Source organism: Pleurodeles waltl, chromosome 10 (assembly GCF_031143425.1).
Source record: "Pleurodeles waltl isolate 20211129_DDA chromosome 10, aPleWal1.hap1.20221129, whole genome shotgun sequence".
NCBI lineage: Eukaryota > Metazoa > Chordata > Amphibia > Caudata > Salamandridae > Pleurodeles > Pleurodeles waltl.
In genome coordinates this window covers 625,099,508-625,116,213 of record NC_090449.1, presented here as the reverse complement: position 1 = coordinate 625,116,213, position 16,706 = coordinate 625,099,508, and the positions used below count along the sequence as shown (strand labels likewise).

Here is a 16,706-nt window from a genome sequence, read left to right as displayed (position 1 = left end):
TAGTGTCATATACACAATATCATAAGAAAACACAATACACAGATATACTAAAAATAAAGGTACTTTATTTTTATGACAATATGCCAAAAGTATCTGTGAGTACCCTCAGTATGAGGATAGCAAATATACACAAGATATATGTACACAATACCAAAAATATGCAGTATAGTATTTGTACAATGTTGCACTGTTTTCTATGTATAGTTACAATAGGATGCAATGGGGACACATAGGGATAGGGGCAACACAAACCATATACTCCAAAAGTGGAATGCGAACCACAAATGGACCCCAAACCTATGTGACCTTGTAGAGGGTCGCTGGGACTGTAAGAAAACAGTGAGGGTTAGAAAAATAGCCCACCCCAAGACCCTGAAAAGTGAGTGCAAAGTGCGCTAAGGTTCCCCAAAGAGCACAGAAGTCGTGATAGGGGAATTCTGCAGGAAAGACCAAAACCAGCAATGCAACAACGATGGATTTCCAGACGAAGGTACCTGTGGAACAAGGGGACCAATTCCAAAAGTCACGATCAAGTCGAGAGTGGTCAGATGCCCAGGAAATGCCAGCTGTGGATGCAAAGAAGCTGCTACTGGACTGTAGAAGCTGAGGATTCTGCAAGAACGACAAGGGCTAGAAACTTCCCCTTTGGAGGATGGATGTCCCACGCCGTGGAGAGTCGTGCAGAAGTGTTTTCCTGAAGAAAGACCGCAAACAAGCCTTGCTAGCTGCAAGTCGTGCGGTTAGGGTTTTTGGATGCTGCTGTGGCTCAGGAGGGACCAGGATGTCGCCAATTGTGTCGGGGGACAGAGGGGGCGCCCAGCAAGACAAGGAGCAGAAGTGCCGGAACAGGCACTACGAAGTGGAGTGAAACGGTGCTCACCCGAAGTTGCACAAAGGAGTCCCACGCCGCCGGAGGACAACTCAGGAGGTCGTGCAATGCAGGTTAGAGTGCCGTGGACCCAGGCTTGGCTGTGCACAGAGGATTCCCTCGGAAAGTGCACAGGAGCCGGAGTAGCTGCAAAACACGCGGTTCCCAGCAATGCAGTCTGGCGTGGGGAGGCAAGGACTTACCTCCACCAAACTTGGACTGAAGTCACTGGACTGTGGGAGTCACTTGGACAGAGTTGCTGGATTCAAGGGACCTCGCTCGTCGTGCTGAGAGGAGACCCAGAGGACCGGTGATGCAGTTCTTTGGTGCCTGCGGTTGCAGGGGGACGATTCCGTCGACCCACGGGAGATTTCTTCGGAGCTTCTAGTGCAGAGAGGAGGCAGACTACCCCCACAGCATGCACCACCAGGAAAGCAGTCGAGAAGGCGGCAGGATCAGCGTTACAGAGTTGCAGTAGTCGTCTTCGCTACTTTGTTGCAGTTTTGCAGGCTTCCAGCGCGGTCAGCAGTCGATTCCTTGGCAGAAGGTGAAGAGCGAGATGCAGAGGAACTCGGATGAGCTCTTGCATTCGTTATCTAAGGAATTCCCCAAAGCAGAGACCCTAAATAGCCAGAAAAGAGGGTTTGGCTACTTAGGAGAGAGGATAGGCTAGCAACACCTGAAGGAGCCTATCAGAAGGAGTCTCTGACATCACCTGCTGGCCCTGGCCACTCAGAGCAGTCCAGTGTGCCAGCAGCACCTCTGTTTCCAAGATGGCAGAGGTCTGGAGCACACTGGAGGAGCTCTGGGCACCTCCCAGGGGAGGTGCAGGTCAGGGGAGTGGTCACTCCCCTTTCCTTTGTCCCGTTTCGCGCCAGAGCAGGGCTGAGGGGTCCCTGAACCGGTGTAGACTGGCTTATGCAGAAATGGGCACCATCTGTGCCCATGAAAGCATTTCCAGAGGCTGGGGGAGGCTACTCCTCCCCTGCCTTAACACCTTATTCCAAAGGGAGAGGGTGTAACACCCTCTCTCCGAGGAAGTCCTTTGTTCTGCCTTCCTGGGCCAAGCCTGGCTGGACCCCAGGAGGGCAGAAACCTGTCTGAGGGGTTGGCAGCAGCAGCAGCTGCAGTGAAACCCCTGAAAAGGCAGTTTGGCAGTACCCGGGTCTGTGCTACAGACCCGTGGGATCATGGGATTGGGCCAACAATGCCAGGATGGCATAGAGGGGGTAATTCCATGATCATAGACATGTTACATGGCCATATTCGGAGTTACCATTGTGAAGCTACACATAGGTATTGACCTATGTGTAGTGCACGCGTGTAATGGTGTCCCCGCACTCACAAAGTCTGGGGAATTTGCCCTGAACAATGTGGGGGCACCTTGGCTAGTGCCAGGGTGCCCACACACTAAGTAACTTAGCACCCAACCTTTACCAGGTAAAGGTTAGACATATAGGTGACTTATAAGTTACTTAAGTGCAGTGTAAAATGGCTGTGAAATAACGTGGACGTTATTTCACTCAGGCTGCAGTGGCAGGCCTGTGTAAGAATTGTCAGAGCTCCCTATGGGTGGCAAAAGAAATGCTGCAGCCCATAGGGATCTCCTGGAACCCCTATACCCTGGGTACCTCAGTACCATATACTAGGGAATTATAAGGGTGTTCCAGTATGCCAATGTAAATTGGTGAAATTGGTCACTAGCCTGTTAGCGACAATTTGTAAAGAGAGAGCATAACCACTGAGGTTCTGGTTAGCAGAGCCTCAGTGAGACAGTTAGGCATCACACAGGGAACACATACCTATAGGTCACAAACTTATGAGCACTGGGGTCCTGGCTAGCAGGGTCCCAGTGACACATAACAAACATACTGAAAACATAGGGTTTTCACTATGAGCACTGGGCCCTGGCTAGCAGGATCCCAGTGAGACAGTGAAAACACCCTGACATACACTCACAAACAGGCCAAAAGTGGGGGGTAACAAGGCTAGGAAGAGGCTACTTTCTCATAGCCGCCAGTCATGGAAACCCACCATCCACACACAATTTTTTGAAAAGTAGGCCATAAGGGGATTTGTGGGTGGCTGTGCATTGAGTAAATCCCACAATGTTTTCTTACCACAGTGCCCTGCAAACCTCAATCCTTGCCTTGTATTCATACATTTCTGTGATGGAAGCTTCTGGAATCCACAACATTCCTGACACCCAGCTTTGTCCCTCCTGTGCCAATAAAAACACTGCACCACTTGTATGGTTAGGCCTTGTGCCTGCTGCAGGAATCAAACAGGTCTATAGGAGTCCCCACGCAAGGGTTCCTATTGACCTTGGCTTGGTCCATTCCTGTCGCAGGCACTAGGCCCAACCACAAAGTATGCTCGACGTTTTTATCAGCACGATTGGGGTAAATCTGGGTGGTAGCAGTTTTATTCATTTTCCTGATCCCTGTGCCACAACACTTCAGGTCAGCTGTAGTTTGCTTCAGGCATTTTATTCTACTTTTTTTCTTTGTATTTGCAGTAGTGCTTGCTCCATTCATAGCACGCATTTTATTTAGCATCATTTCTCACTAGGTGTTCTGTCATTTTGTCATGAAGACCTGCAACATTGGTGTGCAATCTGTCCAAAGACACTTTATCTGTGAGAATTGTAGCTATTCCTGGTATAGAAATAATCCAAGGTGCACAAACATTTGCTTTCTTAAAGAAAGCCAAAGTGATTCCTTAACATCATTCAGTCTCCTTATCAAATCTTTGTTCATTTGTTCTTTTTCTATTGAGTGGTATTTCAAACTATTGTTATATACATTGCTTGAGAAGGATGAATTCTAGACTTTATTTGTATGTATGAAAGAAAACAATCGCAGAACACATGGGTTTATAGTTGGGTTTGCAAATGGTTGACGTTACTGGCATCCACAATATTACAATGGTGGGTGTCTTAGTACCTTCATTCAGCTGCAGATTGTCATATTTCTCTTGTGAGTGGGTATTAGATATACAGTGTTTATTATTCTATTTCCATTCCTCCATATGCTTTGCAGGGTGACCATATCTTTCGCGTTTCTTTAAGCATTCCTGCCCCTTATACACATTTTTGTCTGTCAGCATACACTAATTTAGGTCCTCTTTCCTCAGCCCCGATTGAAAGAGTATCGTGTTGTATCTGTTTAAATTGATTTCTTTTCAGATGTCTAGGATATAGAGTTTTGTGTTGGCTGATATTTCAGCTGCTACCATACCATCAGGATGCAATTTCGCCCCTCCCCAGAAGGGCATCAGGGAAGAACAATCCCTCTGTGAATGCCGATAACTGCTTAACTGTCCACAAAGGTTTGTAGGGTACTCAGTCTTGGCCAGAAGTATTCTGGTTGGATAAGCTCAATGCAGGAGCTTTAGTTGGATGAGTCTGAATCCTGCTCTTATTCTGACTTCTTGTGGGGAGCAAATCACACTTTCCCACTCCCATTCTTGGAATATTCCAGCATCTTTTCCCTTTGGTACTTTAAATTCACCAGTGGATGAACCTCGTTCGCAATCTCTTTATATATGAGAGCTATTGTATAGAGTTCATGTAGTACCTGTCTTCCAGTGTAGTTGAGTCCACTAGGGTTGGCCCTGGTGGCACATGGGTGGCAATAGCATGTCTCAACTGCAGTTATTTGAATGTCCGTCATATCACATTCCATCTGTAGTTGCCTCCAAGAAAGTTTTTATCCTCCCCCCCCCCCCCCCCCCCCAAGACGTCCTCCATTTTACTGATTTCTACTGTGTTCGGTTTGTGTAGTCTTCCAACCTTTCCTCCTGCCTCCTTCAACTTGTCACTGCCCACAGTGGTTTTTCCTCTTGTGATAGTGTTTCCTGTTTAAGATATTAAGTGACCTTGTCCTAGACTTTCACTGCAGCAAAAACATGCAAACAACGACTCCCTGTGTTTCTTTCAATACTGGGTGGTAAAGTAGCCCATGGCTCCATTGAATGTCTGTCTATTCTGAAGGATGGTTTCTCCAGAGTTGTAAAGACCAAGTCCTGACTCCATTCAACTGTGAGGCCTAGCAGTATTTTTGCTTTTCAGGAAGCGCCCCCTAGTCAGTTTGTCTGGGCTATTGGAAGTTCTCCTTCGTCCCATAGGAGTTCTTGGAATACGGATTCTACTTTTTTTTTTAAATGTCCTTCGGAACAGAGTACGGTGTGTTTTGGAGGTCTTATTGTTTTAAATATACAAATTCCTCTGGGACCAGGTATGGTGTGTTTTGGAGGGTGTAGACTTATTTTGGCAGCTTGACTATTTAAAACTATGCAGGCTGTCCCAGGTGGGACAGGGCCCACTAGTAAGAAACCGCGTCCCTGAATCAGTCAAGGAGCGTAAACAATTTTTGCATGAAAAACTACTCCCTGTCCCTTGTAAATTAGATGCTTAAATATTTAAAATATTGTAGTTCAATTGTGAATGAGCAGCCCAAGATGTCTGTCCAAGGCCAACCCAAAAGCAAGTATTGCATCGGGTCCCCTTCCCCACCGTGCCCACCCCATCACTCCCCATTGACATGGAAGCCCCAGTAGCTTACAGAAATTTTAAATACGTGGAATACTTCTTATTGTTGGTTTCTGCTCAGCCAGATATAGTAGGACATAATCCACGTACATTGAGATTCTCAAGTCCCAGATATCATACCACCTCAAACACCTTACAACGCCGTCCTGTCTTATCCAACATGCAGTGGCTTGATTGCCAAGGTGAGCATCATTTAGGACAGAGGGCACACCTGTCTCGTCCCTCTCGGTAGAACAAAAGGGTCCTGACAGCATCCTGTTAACTCCAATGAAGAGGAGCCTTAGCCATTTCATATGATTAGGTCAGAAAGCTATAGTTTCCAGCATTGCAAACATATATTCCCATTCTAGGGTGTCAAATGCCTTAGCGCCGTTCAATGACAGCACTGCTGTCAGCACTTTGAGGGCTCTAGTATCCTCTAAGCAACAAAATAGACTGGCCCGATTAAGTTGTGTACTTCTTCTTGGCATACAGGCCATCTGATTGGGGTGTTGATTGTGGCTGTGTCCTTTTTTAAATCTAGTTGCCACTGTCTTTAGTAGTATTTTGGTCTCAATGTTTAACAATGCGAAAGGTCTATATGACTCGCATATGATGCCTGTATTCTAAATCACTTCTTCATTCAATGATTTCTATAAGTCAGTCAGTCAAAAGAACTTTACTTCAAAAGCCCCAAAAGCACAGCAACAATAAATAATTGCACAGAATCAAATCAAATATATACAGTACATATGAAGATAAAATAATAAAATTAAATAAAATGTAAGTATGCTCCCAGAGTAAGTTAATACATTCTTGCTAAAACCATTATACAGATAGAAGTTTCCCTCTGACAATCCAACTTGCCCCAAGGAATTTTGCAACAGCAATCAGTGGCATAGGGCGAGTGTCTGATCTAAGAATTCGGAGAGCTAAGTCGGATCTGCGAACTCCCTGCAGTCTACAAGCCGGGGCCAGCCGTTTCCTTCGTGAGGCAGTGTATGCAGGGCAGACAAATAGGACGGGAGGGAGGTTTTCAATGGGTGCTTTACAAGCTGGACAGATGGTTGTTTCATCATGTGACCAACAAATAGTCTTAATGGCAGGGTGCCAATACGGAATTGGAAGTACAACTTCCTTTCTCTTTGCACTGTGATTATGTCCCAGAAAGCCTCATATTTGCACATCTCTTTTAGGTTGGCGAAGTCACACGATAGTGTAGAGTGAAGAGCAACCCTCATGTCTTGAGAGTCTACCATATGCCAGTACAATTTTTGAGGTCACTTTTTGAAGGGAAGGAAGTAGTGGTTGGGGAGTCCCAGAGTTCTCTAAGCCCAAGAGAGTAAAGTAGTCCCTTGATGTGTCTTAACCAGGGGATACTATGAGAGTGGTCAGCTTCGAAGATGACCTGCAGGGCTATAGTAAAGGAGGCAAGCTCCAGGGTGGTCCAAAGACGCTGCCAAAACAAGAGGGGATGTAGGCGGGCTTTGTGGTCAATGCGTTTCATGCCTAGATCTTTAAAAAGGGGGAACAGTGGAGCACTTGGCGGGAGGGACACTAGATTTCTTAAGAAATTATTTTCAAAATTCTTTATTTCTTGGGCTTTGGCATGGTCCCAAAGTTCAGCCCCTTAGAGGGCTGAACTTACTGCCTTGGTTTCATATATCCGGATTGCAGGGCGTATTGGTTTAGTATGTGAGAGATTAAAGTTCTTTATTAAGACCCCCACTGTTTGCTTTAATTTCTTTGCTTGCTTTGCAATGTGCGATTTCCAATACATTTTTTTTTCAGTTAACATTGTGCCTTGGTAACTAAAAATGCCAACCTTTTCAAGTGGAGTTCCCTCGAGAGTAAACTTTCCTCTAAATGATCTGTGTGGATTAAGTGTCATCAATTTCGTTTTAGAAGCATTGATTTCAAGTCCCTGTGTGGAGCAAAATTCCTCAAAACACACAAGGGGTTTACGTAATCCACATGGGGTCTTGGACATCAAGAGTGTGTCGTCTACAAAGAGCAGGACCGGAATTTTCTGTGTGCCTAGCAATGGTGCGTCAGCCTCAAGTCTGAGTAAAGAGGGGACAATATCATTTATGTACAGGGAGAACAGGGTGGGGGCAAGGACACACCCTTGCTGCCCACCCCTTGACACCTGAATTCTGTCAGTTAGCTGCCCCTTATCGTTCCACATGACACTTGCATTATTACCCTCATGGAGCCGAGTTAGTAATACAAGAATGTGCTTGGGGATTCCCATTAGGGAAAGAACTTCCCACAACTTGTTACGGGGTACTAAATCGAATGGGGATATCAAGTCCACAAAAGCAACATACAGGTTCCCTTTATCAATAAAGACTGTTTTCCAGTATAAGAGCAGAAAACTGAGGGCTTGCTCAGTGGTAGATTTTTTTTCCGAAAACTTGCCTGGAGGGGACTAAGGATGTCTTGTTCCGTCATCCAGTCTTTAATCTTGCCCAGAAGGCAATGACCGAACACTTTCTGCACACAGTCTATTCAGCTAATTGGCCTATAATTACTGGGGAGGCTTCTTTCGCCCTTTTTGAAACTTGGGACAACAATGGCCCCCTTCCAAGACTCCGGGATTGGCGCCCTAGATGCTATTGCATTCGCTATGATGGTGATATATCTTGCTTCACAAAAAATAGGGACAAGGAGGTTAACTAATCCAGTGTACGGCCTCCTATGTCATGTCAATCAAATCAAAAAAGGTACACTGTTCCAAAAAGAGTGACACCAGCAGTAAGAGTGGTTCCCTTATAAGCAAGTGCCCTCAAGTTTCATCATTGGGCTTGCTCCAGGCCAGACTGGTGCTGCAACATCTGACGGGACCCACATTGGGGTCACTGAACCAGACTACTGTGCAAACCAACAGCACGGAGAAGTGGAGAGAAAAATAAGGTCAAAATTGACTCAGCTCCCCTAAGGTGAATTCCTTTAATTGAAATCAAAGGGAGTTGGTCAAGATTAAAAACAGGAATGCAAGTATAGGGGAGTAATGACCCTTTTCCTCGTATACCAGTGGTTGAGAAACTCTATTCCCTATGCCACTCTAATAGTCAACATGTTTTGCGCCGACCTCGTCCATACATATCTCATGGCGCTTCTTCAGGACTGAAACAAATCTTCTCCAACAAAAACAGATGCAGTGGTCTATAAAGAAGGTAATGATGGCATAGTCTCTACTCATTCAGCTGTCCAGTGAGTAATTTTTCAGATGAATCAACCAATCAATTTTGTGGCTTGGTCTTTTATTAAGTCAGGCGAGTAGACAATTAGTCATAATTGCTGCTGGAACTGGAGATTATGTTCTCTCGTATCCCGTGCGTAGCACTCTCCTGACTTAATAAAAGTCCGGGGTCCAGGCGCGTCCTGCGCCGCGAAGTGCCCCCACGCACTATATAACGCTCGTTAGTCTGGTCAAGTGGATGCAGGTGCTGGCAAAATGGCCACCTTACAGGGGCCACAAAACAGTCTGGGATATGTAGTCCCTTTCAGAGTTCCAGGGGAGTCCCACGCCGCGAAGTGCCTCCACGCGCTATCTAGTGCTTGTTGGTCTGGTTAAGTGGATGCAGGTGCTGGTAAGATGGCTGCCTCCTGGGGCCACTAAGCAGTCTGGGATATGTAGTCCCTTTCAGAGTTCCAGGCGTCAAAGGCTAATGGTGAAATGCACTATTACCCAGTGAGAATACTAAATCCAAATCACATGAATCTGCCCCAGTGCGTTTTGGATCTAATTGGAGATTGATTGTGCACTCGGGGACTATAATCTTGCCAGGAACAGCTACAATTGTCAAACAATGATTTCTGTTCATACTCTAAAATACCTTAGTTCAGCCTCCTTTAGCCATTGGCTCTAGAACTTTCAACTTGGAGATTGTCATATCTCAGGTCAGACCACAGGAGGTTTTTAATCTCACCTTTTTTCCTTCTGCCATTTTGGGTGTAGCCTCCTGCCTCAATTTTAATGCACGAGGGAGCACTTAGTCTAAAAATTACAATCTCATTAAACACTTAATTCCTTATATCACTCATGCATTGGATCCATGAACTAATCTATTTTTTTGGTCTGGGAGTGAAAGTGTGTTTTTTCTATTACACAATAACATTTAAATAAACTTTGTAAGTATATCAGAATTGGGAATGCACAAACGAAGTAAATTTTTTATTTTTTATATATATATATTTTTTTTTAAATCTGAGGGATGTTGGAAACAAATACTTTAATATGGAGAAATTGAATCATTAAGCATGGTGATGCAATTTCCACACATCTTCGTCTCTGCACTGTATAGTTTTATTGGTTAAAAACAGTATGTCTGTGCAAATATATTGGTCATTTCAATTGAAATGTGTTGTCTGTAATGGCAATGGTGTGCTACCACACCGTGAATATTCCACTTTACTCTGCACCGCTCCACACCAAAACAGTCTAATCTGCACACTGAACCACTTCACTGCACTCTGAACCTCTCCACTCTACCCCACTTCATGCTATGCCTCTCTGCCCTTTACCACTTCATTCAATGCCTTTCACTCTTCGCCACTGCACTCTACACCACTTCAGTCTAGGCCACATCAATCTACTCTATACAACTACACTCTACGCTACTGTACTCTATGCCACTTTGCACCACTGCACTGTACGCCTCTGCACTCTGTGACAATACACTCTACACCAGTGCACTTTACTCTCAACTCTATGCCCATGCATTCTATGCCAGTCCAATGTACGTCACTCTAATCTACACTGCACTCTACCATTGTACTCTACACCACTTTTCCCTATCCCATTGTACCCTGTGCTGGTCTATGCAACTGCACTCTAATCTGCAACACTCCACTACTCCACTTCACTCTACTGTGAAACAATCTACTCTGCCACTCTACGACACTTCACTGAATGCCCCTGCACGCTACGCCAGTGCACTCTACACAACTGCACTCTATGCCACTGCACTTCACTCTGCATCACTGTACTCTGCCTCTCTACTGCACTTTACTCTGCATCACTGTACTCTGCCTCTACTCTACTGCTCCACACGGACTCTCAACACTGCACCCTCTGCCACTGAACTCTACCCCACTCTATTCTATACTACTCCACTCTGACACCACATTCTGTGACACTATAGTCTACACCACTCTATGCTACTCTGCCACTCTACACCACTACACTCTGCCACTCGACTACACCGGTCTACTCCGTTCCCCTCCAGTGTACGTCGCTGCATTGTGCGCAGCTTCTTCCAATGTCACTGCACTCTACGACACTATACTCTGCAGCACTCTATGCCAGTGCACTCTCTATCAGTCCGCTCTGCTCTGCCACTCCACTGCATGCTGCTCTATGCAACTCCGCACTGTGCCACTCCGATACACAATACTCTCTGCCACTCCACTATAGTCTTTGCTATTCCACTCTACAACGCTCCATGCCACTCTCCTCTACACCACTAACTTTTAGCAATGCTGAACAGCAGGCACGCTAGTGAACAACATGGCTGTAACACATTGGCAAAGGCAATAGCTCTTGCATAAGCAAGACCTGTTGGCTTTGCCAATGCTTGTTTTGATTTGCTTTTGCCACTGCTTTTATGTGAACGTAAAAGGTATTGGCTTTGCGAGTGCTAGTTGGGTCTCTATAAATCTTTTGCTTTTCAGTCCGTTCGAAAATTCTCATAGAGGTTGGGCTGACTTGTCTTGGGATGGCTCTGCCTTTTCTTTCACAGAGGCAAACCAACAGGGGAGTAATCCAGTTTTGGAGGGTAGGTCCACTTAGCCAGTCACAGTAGTATTGAAGTAGGCATTGTACATTTTTTACAAATGGCAGACTTTGATCCTGACTGTAAGTTTTAACCGTTTGCAACCAGCAAATTGAAACAAAGAAGATTATGAAGGTCTGGCTACTAAGAGGTGCAGAATTGTAAAAGGGTAATCTTGTGTATTCACCATAACCTTTATACATTTTTTACCGGAATTTAAGGGTGTACGTTTTCACATTCTCCATATAATGCAGTTTGCCACATTACTATTTTATTAAATATCCTGTGTTGGAGTCTGAAGTAGTGCTAGACCTGGCATCTTTTGGCGTGTTTACACTGTCTTTGTGCCTTCGGACCTCCTGTTTTTATGGTATGCTTGACTCTGTTTTTGCTGGTTTATTGTCCCTGCGCACTTCACCACTGCTGATCAATGCTAAAGTGCAAGTGTTCCTTATGGAAATTGTATCGGTGATTGGTCTATCCATGATTGGCATATTTGATTTAATGGTAAGTCCTTCGTAAAGTGCAATCGAGGTGCCCAGGACCTGTAAATCAAATGCTGCTAGTGGGTCTGCAGCACTGGTTGTGCTACCCACATGAGTAGCCCTGTGAACATGGCTCAGACCTGCCACTGCAGTGACTGTGTGTGCAGTTTTGAAGTGCCAATTTGACCTGGCAAGTGTGCCCACTTGCCAGGCCCAAACCTTACCTTATACTACATGTAAGGCACCCCAAAGTAGGCCCCATGTAGCCCCATGGGCAGGATGCAGTGTATTTAGAAGGTAGGGCATATGTTTTACATGTCCTAATAGTGAAATACAGCCAAACTCAGTTTTCACTGTTGCAAGGCCTATCTCTCTTATAGGTTAACATGGGGGCTGGTTTTAAATAACTTAGGTGCTGTTTCCCTTTCGGAGCAGATAATTATGGAGTTTGGGGTCTCTGATCTCACATTTTAAAAACCCATCTTTTTGTAAAGTTGGTTTTTAAATTGTCTGTTTGAAAATGCCACTTTTTAGAAATTGGGCATTCTCTTGCTTAAACCATTCTGTGCCTTTGCCTTCTTGTGTATTCCACGTCTGGGTCAGACTGACAGTTGGGCTTTTGTGAGTTCCCTCTAGACAGTGACACAAAAGGAGCTAGTGTGTAGCCTGCATATCCTGATAGGCCTTGTGAGCTAGAATGGGGAGGGAGGATCCAACGCTTAAACCTGAAAGAGCTGTTACTGTCCTCACACAATGCAGTCTCCAACCCCCTGGTGTGTGTCTGGAGCCAGGCCTAGGCAAGAAAGGATTTTGCCAACAGAGACTTCCTGCCCGTTGCTTTACTGGTGACGGCCGAGCTGCTCCAGTGGTAAAGGAGAACAGAGTAGAGGCGCATGGTGCACAGGGTTCCGGGCAGCGCTGCAACAGATGGACTTTGTGGCGCGCGAGGAGGCACGATAGCCCCCTAATCTTTGCCTTCGGAGAAGATATCAGTAAGATGGAGAAGCAAATTCACAACTTGGAACGAAGAGCGGAGGACAAAGAAAATGGATCAAGAAGAAATAATATCCTCTTGATTGGCCTACCCGAGCGCATAGGAAAGAACAACATGGTGGAGTTTCTGGAGCGCTAGCTTAGGGAGGCCGTGGCAGAGGACGGACTCTTACACTTCTTTGCACTAGAAAAAGGGCACAGGGTCCCGGTGCGCCCTCCCCCTGCGGTAGCTTCACCAAGGCCGTTTATAGCGCATCTGCTGCACTGTAGGGTCCAAGATTATTTGCTGAGGAAGAACAGTGACTGCACAGTGGAAAATAGCACAGTCCGCATTTTCTTAGACTTTTCGCGAGAAGTGCAGAAACAAAGGGCTATCTTCAGGGAGGCTAAACAAAGACTACGGCAAATGGGAATGCAATATGGGATGATGTTCCCGGCCCGATTGAGGGTGATGACCAAAGAAAGGACGCAATTCTTCAACCCAGACATAAACTGAACCACAGACCATCAGCCCCTTCAAACAGAGAGGTGCAAGAGGAATGCCAAAAAGTCATGGAAGCAGTGGCTTCCCTATTTGGTCCGGGCCTCTGCCCCACTCCAACGATGGGCGAGGAGATTGATCAGTCTGGATCAGATCGAGACTCAGACATCACACGCACATCTGAAGAGAAAGAAAGGTGACACTAGGGACGTCTGACTGCATCGTCTGATTCCCTCACTCCTAGATCCCTGGGGAAAACGTATCAACACCATAAAGATGCTAAGACATGACCAGGAGATCTCCTTTTGGAGCAGAGAGACTGTTGGGGAGGCATTGGATGGTGGGGTGGCGGGGGGCTGGTAAGGTGGCACACTCATGAGAAAAAGAAGCGGAGAGGGGATACAGGCGATACGGCACCATCCTCTAAACAAACTAGAGGATCTTTCCCAGATTCGTGAGACTAGTTGATTTCATTTTTGGGTTTGGATGAGTGGTAATTGCCCTTTTGCCCTTGGGAAGGGGAGTTGGGCCGTTAATTGTTGGGTCGGTTAGAAGTGGGAAAATGAGTCACATGATTTGTTTAAAAAAACAAACAGCAAACGTGAGGTGGAGAGAGGCCCACATGAAGGAATTTGGGTGGAAGGGGTGGATGCAGGGGTGCTCGGGATCGGGCTACATTAGAAACCTACATTAATTTCATGGAATGTCTGTGGTTTACACACACTGGCTAAAAGGTATTAGGTTTTCCTCATACTTTCAGAGAGGAGCTCAGGTGGCAATGCTACAAGAAACGCATTTAACACAGTCGGAAGGAAAGGCTATACAGAAACGATGGAGGGGTCGGTATACTTTACCACTTACTCAGCTTATGCCACTGGGGGCGCTGATTTAGGTATGGGCTGCGGTTTTGTTTCTAACACTGGACAGTTTAATTGACCCAGATGGGTGGTACGTGGCTGTGCGGGGGAAGTTAGAGGGCCGGGAGCTAGTCTTGGTTAATGTCTACGTGGACCAATCCCACACCCCACTGAACGACTCCTCGATAACAAGGGTAGCACGACAATTCACAACCTGGCAATCACATTGGAGCCTGGTAGATGCATGGCGTAGGCTATACCCGAATGCCCGGTACTACTTGTATTTTTCCCCACTTACATGAACAACACGTATGTCTGGACTTGTTTATTTTCACCCCAAATGTGTTCTCATACATATATAATGCTGAATATCTGTCCCGCACCATTTCAGATCACCCCCTGACCCCGTTTTGCTATCATTGAAGTGGGGCCCTACCCTACCTCGCATGCCCACATGATAATTAAAACCAGAATCACTGGAGGGTACACAATATCAGGGGGTTTGTGAGACCGCATATTGCCCAGTTCTTCATGGAAACTATGCCACAGCTAGCAGCCCTTTGATCAAATTGGATGCTTTTAAGGTGGTGCTGAGGGGGAGGTGTATAGCGGGCTCGGTGGGAGTGCAACGGACATTAATTAGACACAATAGAGGCAGAAGACAAAATGAGAGGAAGAACAAAATAGACCAGATCATCAGCATAGAATATTAGAATTAAGAGACTGTGGCAGAACATTTTGAACGACTCCATTGTTTTGATTATAAGAATTACATAGCAAAGGATTATGCAGAGAGAGATTAGGTGGGCTGCATGCTGGCATGGGTGGCATCACCGACCAAGAGAGGAATGATTAGTATGGAGGTAAAAACGGAAACAGGGAGTAGTCTTTACAAACAGGAGGAGATTAATGCTCACTTCTTGTCCTATTATGAGAGGCTATATAAAAACGCCCTTCAATATGACGAGGAGGCCACCAAAACATACTTGGACTAGATGCCACTTGCCATACTTACATCGGAGATATCAGAGCAGCTGGGGGGAGTCATTACGCTGCAGAAGATGGGAAGGGCCATTAAGGACTTAGCTAGGGGCAAGACACCGGGGACTGATGGCCTCCTAGTGGAGTTTTATGCCTTGTGTGCTGACCTGTTGGCCCCAAGATTGGAAGCCTTCTATAAGGCCGCAAAGGAGGGGGGGCTATTGCAGGCAACAAAGGAGGCAGTAGTAATACCCCTCCTAATCCCGGCAAAGACCCGACCGAATGCAGGCGTACAGACCATTGTCCATGCTGAATCTGGGCTATAAGATTCTTAGTAAGATCCTAGCGATGAGACTCCTCCCTCATATGACGCACTTCATACACCCGGACCAAGTAGGCTTTGTCCCAGGATGGAATACTGCTGGTAACATATGCCGACTACTGGCGGTCATGAGAGACCTTTCCTATGATGAGATGACTGAAGGTGTGCTAGCTGTGGATATTGAAAAGGCATTTGATAGTCTTGAATAGTGCTTTCTCTATTCGGTGTTGTCAAAGATGCTATTGGGAAATGAATATATTGCATGGGTACGGCTGCTCTACACTGCCCCAACAGCTAGAGTCCGTACCGGTCGGACAATATCAGATAGATATGCAGTTGAAGGGGGCACCAGGCAGGGTTTCCAACTGTCCCCGCTGTTGTTTGCGATAGCCGTTGACCATTGGCAGCCATGGCTCGCAGGGAGACAGGGGCCAAGGGATAAGAACAGGCGGGGCGTGGCACGCATAGCCCTGTATGCCGACGATCTGCTAATTTTTTGAGGAATCTGCAGAGGGATCTACCGAGGGCCCAACTCAAGTTGTCCAAGTTCGGAGCCATGTCGGGACTCTGACTAAGCTGGCAGATGACCCGCTTATCCCCCCCTGGGGTCCGCAGGGACGGCCCCCTTGGAGTTTGGTGCATTATTATGGAAACCATGCTGTCTTTCATACTTGGGGGGTTAAAATATATCTTGATCCCACAGGACATCCTTGATGGAAATGTGGGGCAGGCCGTGTGATCCAGCCAAGCAAGTATGGCCTTCTAGCAGACATTGCCCCTGTCATTGGCTGGTAAGGTGGCGCTCCTCAAGATAGTAGTCTTGCAAAGATTGCTGTACTACTGTACTAACAGTGTTACCAGTGTGGATACCCAGGGCAATCTTCAATTAATTAGATATCCTAGTAACACAATTCCTATGGGGAAATGGGTGGCTCTCGCTAAACTATGGAGACAATTGGCAGATGGGGGGCTGTCTGTCCCTGACTTTGAGGCTTATTACCTCACAGCATAACTCCAATGGTTCACACAATGGCTGGCAAGTAGACAGGACCCCGGGCCAGTGGTGAAGCCATTCACCCCTCCACTGATGAGATTGGTAGAAGTCTTTCTAGGATTCCGATGTACCAGGGGGTAGACTCACCTGAACTGAAAACTCATGCAATGCTGGACAAGCTATTTACATAAGTCCAAGACAAAGGCTCCCTGCTCTCCGGATCTCCCTCTGTTCTTGCTAGTACTGCCACATATGGGTAATTGGGAGGGGTTACATTCCTGGTATTCAGCGGGAGTGTTAACCATTGGCAGCCTTTTTAAAGCCAGTACATCGATCCGGTTCGAAGATCTCAGAGCAGAGTTTGACGTACTGGGTGGGGGGGGGGTCATTTTCTGTTACATGCCTTGGTCGCTG

General features: G+C 46.3%; 1 protein-coding gene across 1 annotated transcript in view; it reads left to right on the top strand.

Annotated features, from left to right (window-relative positions):
* The window catches only part of RHEB (Ras homolog, mTORC1 binding), a 172,618-nt gene that overhangs the window by 31,334 nt on the left and 124,578 nt on the right, over positions 1 to 16,706 (top strand). The gene's annotated exons all lie outside the window — the stretch shown is intronic.